At 34.0% G+C, this 5,881-nt stretch overlaps 1 protein-coding gene across 2 annotated transcripts in view; it reads left to right on the forward strand.

The window, feature by feature from the left end:
- The first annotated feature begins 3,428 nt into the window (after nt 1-3,428).
- LOC128249947 (uncharacterized) overlaps nt 3,429-5,881 on the forward strand; it is a 14,632-nt gene continuing 12,179 nt past the window's right edge. The window contains exons 1-2 of one of the 2 annotated variants that reach the window (XR_008266091.1): nt 3,429-4,316; nt 4,930-5,020. The gene's annotated coding sequence lies outside the window, so the exon portion shown is untranslated. The remainder of the gene's footprint in view (nt 4,317-4,929; nt 5,021-5,881) is intronic. The other variant, XR_008266092.1, reaches the window with a different exon arrangement.

Below are 5,881 nucleotides of genomic sequence, written 5' to 3' on the forward strand. Positions count from 1 at the left end.
ACATGTATGTATGCATGTATGTATTTATTCAAAAGAGTAAGAGTTTACAAACGATTAAATCTAGATATTGTAAAATAAATGAATGCTGTTATAAAATTGAGATCAGTTACATGGAACAAAGTGTGTTGATAAATAACATGTGAAGACTGGGAGAAATGTTAAATGTATCGAGTACTACAATTTATTTAATCGGAGCTCGCATGCTCCTACAGCAGTGATTTTTAACGATATGTAGAAATTCATTTCTCAGGGACTTGATATTATATCCTACTTAAAATTATATCTTTGTACTCAAATTAGGACTGAAAACCAATTCAATGGATTCTTCAAACGGCTTTAGGTAGATATTTTATTCCTAATATTTGTACACAATTATTCAGATCCAGCGGCGAGTTTATGACATAAATCTCCTCTTAAATTTGTAGTTTTTAACACACACTAGAAGGAGAAAAGATAAATTTAAATACGATTGTTATGGTGCCTCAATATAATGATGAGGGCGATTTGAACATTAACGTTTTAACTTCTGAATTAAGACAAATTTGTATTCCAGGACACGTAAAGAGTTTATGAACTGCTTTAAAGGAGAGGATGATTACTGTTACACTCAATTTCACAAACTGCTTTCTTGCAAGGTAAGATGTTTGTCATTCCCGTAATTTTGTGGAAGACAATTGCAGCAAATAATGAAAGTAATAAGCAATATACGATAACGTAAATATTCCATACCGTAATGCAAGAGTTTTGACTGCCACACTCAGCCAAAGCAAGGATATTGCCTTCTTTCTTTTCACACTGATTACACTATATACTGCGCGTTGATCGAAGGAGGTTGTATACAGATTATTAGGAATATATTTATAACGTAACATTAAATGCAACTATGTTTTGTTCATTCACTATTCATTATACTTTCGCACTGTACTTTCAGATGCATAACTCTAGCAACCGACGGGAGGTACGTTGATTTAATTGTTACTGAACTGTTAATGAACTGTTTTTACTGAATTATGTTTTATATAAATCTCGTTTCTCGATAGCATCATTTTTTTCATATTAGTCTTGAGCTCGTTCACAGTGACATCTTGAATTATACACAGCATATCATTACAATTCTAATATATTAACAATTCTTATATAAGTTGCTTATTATTCCTAATACCTTAAATAATTGATCATACAGTCGAAGTAAATATCGAAGATATATTCCAGGGGACTGAAGATTCAAGATCAAGAAAATCTATGTGATAGCTTCTCTGCCAAATGTGATAAAAAAAACAACATTTATAGGGGAATCCAGCTGGATTCACCTCAGCCTGAAAGTGTTTCACCGAGTAGCCAGCACTGCTTCCTTCAATGGGGAGCTAGGGCAGAATGACACATCGTTGATAAAAACATTTCATCAACCGTATCTTTATCAGCTCAACAAATATAAACTGGTCTTGAAATTGAGATATATCGACCTTTTCTCCGTTTTTTTTTTGTTTTTTCTTAGGTTTCTTGCCACTTTTCACCAAGACTAACTTAACTAACCTTGGTACAAAATAACATGCAGTAATGCATTGTAAACTATATAGAGAACATTTTTATATACGTCAAATCACACTATTTTCAATATGCATGAATAACCATAGTTTTCAATTCTCTTTACAGATAAAACTTCAACCACTGTTCCTTCCAGCTATTGTGTTTACATCGGTCATGCGTGACTAAATAAAGAGTATTTTGCAATAATGTACTGATTTCGTTATTTTGTAATTATGACACCATGTAATTTTTCTTTTTTTTTTCTTTGGTCAGTGCTACTTCCTATTTGTTTCTATATGTAAATTTAAGGAAAAGACTAATATTTCCTTCAAACTGTGATTGTTTGAACCGAACAACAATGATTTGCAACTAACCAACATTTCATTACATTTCAGAGAGAAATTCAGCGCTGATTTGCTGAAGCGGGATAATAGTTAAAGCAAAAATGCTGTTCAATACCATAGACTTGCTTAAGCATTTATGCATGTCCCTTAGGTTTGCCAATATGTGCATTTTGAAACATGAGCCGGAATAGTGGGGGAGTATTATAGGCATATAGTGACAAGGATTCTATGTGGTGCAAATGAGTACAGGAAAAGCAAGTTGCCAAAGAAATATTAAATAGTTTCAATTTCTAGTCATATGTAAGGAGAATATAACAATCGCTACCACAGCACAATAGACGTGCTACGCAGTGTAATGTATACCAGAGGTATGTCTAAGGACTGTCACAAAAAAGGAAATACGAAAGCCAGAAATGTGTATATGTAAGTATGGTATATACATATATTCATTTTTATATAAATATATGTATATATAGACACATTCTATCATATATATGTACATATATGTACATTCATGCATACGCATACATACATACACAGCATGTGAGGGGCAGATTGTTGACATATTACACTTTTGATTTCGCTCATGTGCATTCATTATTTTTTATTTTGTCTACTACAAATATATTAGGTTCAGAAACACAGCACCATGACGCAATTCACTCGGCAAGGAATATGGAACCGATATGCTGTACTGTCTGGCATAGGCGCTGGAAGCTTCAATACAAATATTTCAGAGTGTATGAGTGTCAATCTGTGAACTTGCCGTTTTCCCAAAGCATGTACAGAGCGTGATAATAATCAAACATCCAGTAACTTCATTGGGTTTGTAGTGATCACTAGTGATAGTAACAGTATGCTTCTATTCATCTTCTCACACGGTCACAGACTCAACACAGAGGCTTACGTAAAATGCCTGGGGGAGGTTGTGTTACCCTGGGTTACGAGGATGGCTGCTGGAAGAACCTGTATCTGGCAATATGAATATGTTTTGTATTCTATACTCTTTCAAGCTGAACTCTCAGTCTGATTTCTTTGTTGCACGTGAAGTTATATAACTAATGGAAATTTAAATAAAGAACATTCTACAATAATGTTCTGACGGCCTCATTTTATATTTATAATGGAAGTATTAGAAAAGTATGTCTGTAAAAGTGTCATAAATGTGGACAAAATTAAACGCCCGGGGGACATTTTTTATTTGTTCCACACTAACAAACTTTTAAGATCACCAGCATGGATAGAATATAATATTTAAATTCATACTTGAGAAATGACGTTTTATGGCCAATCTTCAGTTTATAGGACTGGTGGTTTGAAACAGGTGTTAGAGATGTAAAAATACTAACGCACATGGTGCATAACTGCGCAGATACACACACGTACACACAAGCACCCATAAGTATGTGTGTATGTATATGCATATATATGTATGTGCTTGTGTGTTTAGATACATACACGCACACACACACACAGACACACACACACACATATATATATATATATATATATATATATATATATATATATATATATATATATGCGTATATATATTCATGTTTGCATGTATTTATGTATGCATGTATGTGTCTATTCATGTTTGCATGTATATGTGTATGTATGTATGTATGTATATACAGGGTGAGTCAAAACTGCCTGCCACATCATTATTATTATTATTGTTACTATTATTATCATCATTATTAGTATTATTGTTATTATTATTAGTATTACTATCATTAGTAGTAGTAGTAGTAGTAGCAGCAGCAGCAGCAGTGGTAGTAGTAGTAGTAGTAGTAGTAGTAGTAGTAGTAGTAGTAGTAGTAGTAGTTGCAGTAGTATGATTATTAAATCTACCCATCTACGATGGAAGTATGAAATGCGGGAGGACAGTCGTAACAACTGTGTGCATTGAGAAATGTGTAAATAGACTTGAGAGAATACTGGGGATGTCTTAGAGAAATCACATTATTGTTGGTGGTACAACGTTGGATGGCAGCAGCATGCCATGAAATTGCGACTAATTGACATGTGATGAGGATTCACTATGGAACTCAGTCTGTGTGAGTGTCAACATGCGTCCCTCCCTGTAGGATTTCCATCGGCACTTCTGAAAAAGTACAGCAGGCTGTTTCTTTTCTTCGATCTTGTCTCCTACTTCGTGATGTTTAATAAGTTTGGTGAGAAACAATTTCTTTATCATAAAATTATTCCCTTTGTTCTGTATGGTTATGAAATGACGTGTAGGAACAGTTAGAATACAATGTTTCACCTTGTTCCAACATACCATGATATTCAACATCCTGCGGTGCACCATGTGTTACATCGTTTTTAATTAAGGTAAAACACCTCTATAACACTGTTATATCTTTATTCATATTCAAAGTAGCTGAATGGCAAAGACCGAAATGAAACTTCCTGCATTTATTTTAGTTCTCTTCTTTGGTAAGTTGCTATGCGATCATCTTTTCTTTACATATATATTTGTCAATAACTTTCAGTACATCTCCATTATCAATCATTTGTATATGCACCTATATATTTGCCTATCCGTTACAATTAACATGTATATATAAATGTAATATTTTTTGTATATACGTATTTAACAATTTGTTACTAGCCATCACTTTGTTCTTACACAGACACACACATATTTATATACACATATACACATGTGTGATTTGTAGGCATATATATATGTAGTATGTGCTCGTAATGCAGCTGTAGTTCATGAATTCCAAATGTTGAGTTGTGAGAAACCTCGTGTTAACGACTATTGTTGTTATGCATGATGTGGCCAGGAATCGTAGTGACAAGTTTTGTCTCGTTGGCATATGAACCAACATTTATTCGGTGTTGTATTATGCATAAAATGCATATTGAAATTCATTTTTGCTTGTTTCAAGCTCTATCGTGCCACCAGTCTAGTTACTGAGTGCGCCTTTAGACGTAGCATCGTTTGAAAATCATCAGACGAGGGATTTAATTACTATAAAATGTTTAAAAGTTACCCTCCATAAAGTAAAATTTATACTACGTAATGATGTTCATTTTCTAGGTTCCGTTCTCTCACAGGATTGCGATGATCTCGCAGTTAGGAATTGCGAATGGATATTTAACCTTTATACAGAGAGGAAAAACGATTGCAAGTATGTAGTATTATTTTACTACATGTTATATTCATATAGTGTAAAGAAACTATTTTATTTGTATATGTATATAAGTGTGTGAGTATATATATATATATATATGTATGTATGTAGGTATGTGAACGTCCTCTTAGGACCTCCCATTTAGTCCAGTCACACTGATATACCAGCCCCACGGCCCTTCATCGTCTTTCGTCCTCCTGGTATGGCATTCCCGCCTGGATCATGGCATTCTTGTCCCTAATGTCTGCTCCCTCCCATTATTGGAAAGTAGAAGAACCGAAGCCATAGGCACTTCTGCACTTGTATATCTATACTATATATAAAACGGAGGTGTGTGTGTAATCGCTTTTCACGTGAAAACGGCTTCACTATTTACTTCCATACTTGTGATACATAAATAATTTGACCTCGGATAAATCTTAGGCTCTTCATTTGATTTTTTTATCTCTAATTAAAAATAAATAATATATAAAGCAATATTTATTTTTAATTAGAGATTAAAAAGATCAAATGAAGAGCCTAACATTTATCCGAGGTCAAATTATTTACGCATCACAAGTATGGAAGCATTAGGTGAAGTCGATTACACACACATCTCTGTTTTATATATAGTATAGATTTACTCTCTCTCTCTCTCTCTCTCTCTCTCTCATACACACGCACACACACACACACTCTTCCATTTCATCTGATGTGTGATACTCTGTGTGTATGCGTGCGCGTGCGTGTGTGCTTTCGTGCGTGCGTGAGGGGTTCCACAATCGCAATTTATTTCAATTACTCTTGTGAGGATATTCACGTAAATCATTTTTTTCATTTAAGCCACATTTTAATTTTCGTAAAAGTGTCCAAGTACCA

Source organism: Octopus bimaculoides, chromosome 18, assembly GCF_001194135.2.
Source record: "Octopus bimaculoides isolate UCB-OBI-ISO-001 chromosome 18, ASM119413v2, whole genome shotgun sequence".
NCBI lineage: Eukaryota > Metazoa > Mollusca > Cephalopoda > Octopoda > Octopodidae > Octopus > Octopus bimaculoides.